This window comes from Penaeus monodon, chromosome 29 (genome assembly GCF_015228065.2).
Source record: "Penaeus monodon isolate SGIC_2016 chromosome 29, NSTDA_Pmon_1, whole genome shotgun sequence".
Taxonomy (NCBI): Eukaryota; Metazoa; Arthropoda; class Malacostraca; order Decapoda; family Penaeidae; genus Penaeus; species Penaeus monodon.
Genome location: NC_051414.1, coordinates 21,459,146 through 21,460,709, shown reverse-complemented (window position 1 = coordinate 21,460,709; position 1,564 = coordinate 21,459,146).

The following is a 1,564-nucleotide window of genomic DNA, read 5'->3' as shown; positions in this document are numbered from 1 at the left end:
TTATATTTATTTACGTGTGTGTGTGTGTGGTCTCGGAATAAATTTTCGAGCTCTACAAGAGCTCCTTGTCTGGCCTATGCCCAATGGGCCAAGCCTATTTATTAGGCCTAGAAATTCACGCTTTTTCATACTGGAATCGCAGTTTGTGAATGGAAATTTAATGCTTGAATTGATTAGTAGTGATAGTGAAGCTGACAATCATTTTCAGTACAGTTGATCGGTCGTCTTCGGTAAAACTGATAATCACTTCCGGCGCATGTCAAATAATTGATCATAGATATTCAGAAATTAGCCATGAAAGAAAATTACCGCCACTAGACCAGTAGAATAATCGAACTGGACAGTGGCATGTTAAGAAGGCAGATAATTTTCATGTCGGTGCAGTAACACAAATGGATTTCATACTCGTAAAGATAATATGTAGGTATGCGTGTCGCCCGAAATAAGTCTCCCATGAGTTCCTAAAGGGCATTATCCTTTGATGGACGTCTTGTGGGCGTGAGGGGGCCGTGGCATGATCATTCTCCCGTTGGAGGCGGATTCAATAAAGGCCCATTCATCAACCTTTGTCAGGTGACTTGCCTCTGTTTATAATTGTCACTGTTTTTTTGCTCCCTGCTCAGAGGCGATGAAGGACATCTGAAGGACGCCCTACAACCCGTGATTATACAGTACTTCGTCACTCTTAAGAGGGAATATTAAAGTAATAGGTTGCGGTTTTGTTATATTTTCAATGGAGTGAAGAATGCAGTGATGAAGTTATCATCATGCAATGTGGCACATATGTATAGATCAACGAATTCACTTACACGTTAGAGTGAAATGTATATATATACATGGCCCAAATACACGTTGATGTGCTTTTATAAGGGCACGTGTTCCGTGTCCGTGCCATCGACAAAACTCTACGGGACAAAACTAAATTTTTCACATACGCTGAGAGCTAATGAGTGCTTCGCTTCTTTTGATTCATTAGAGGATAATCGTGAATTGCGTCCCGGATGTAGTTTTCCACTTTCGTAACATGAAGCAGATCTTTCAAAAGTCTCCTTACGTTTTATTAGTTAAAGGATTAGACTAAAATAGCAGCATTTTGCACATATCGTGACCACTACCCTGGATTACGTCAAGTTGTTCATAAGTTTGGTCAGGCCGACCTGCTACTAAAACAGATTTCAGGTTTCATTTGTTCAGTTTTCAGAAGTTCCCGAGCGTGAAAAAACGCAGTTCATTTTATTATTAAAAACTTTGTAAAAAGTGTAGCATAAAACATTGTGGTCAATTTAAGCATCACCTATAAATCGATTTGCAACTTGCGCCTTGGTTTCCGAAATTTAGAAGTGAGCGGTATTGATAAATATAAAAGATTGATAGATAGAAAAGTTGTCTGCTCTTCGAAATTTGTCATAGTTAGCGAGCACCAGAAAAAGCAGGATTGACTGATCCTAATCTGTAGAAAAAAAACAAATTTATTCACAAACGTAAGATAATCCGATGATGTTGCCGCGAGGAAAAGGCTGTGGAATATAGACTTCATTATGTAATACCGTCTGAGGCTCGAATA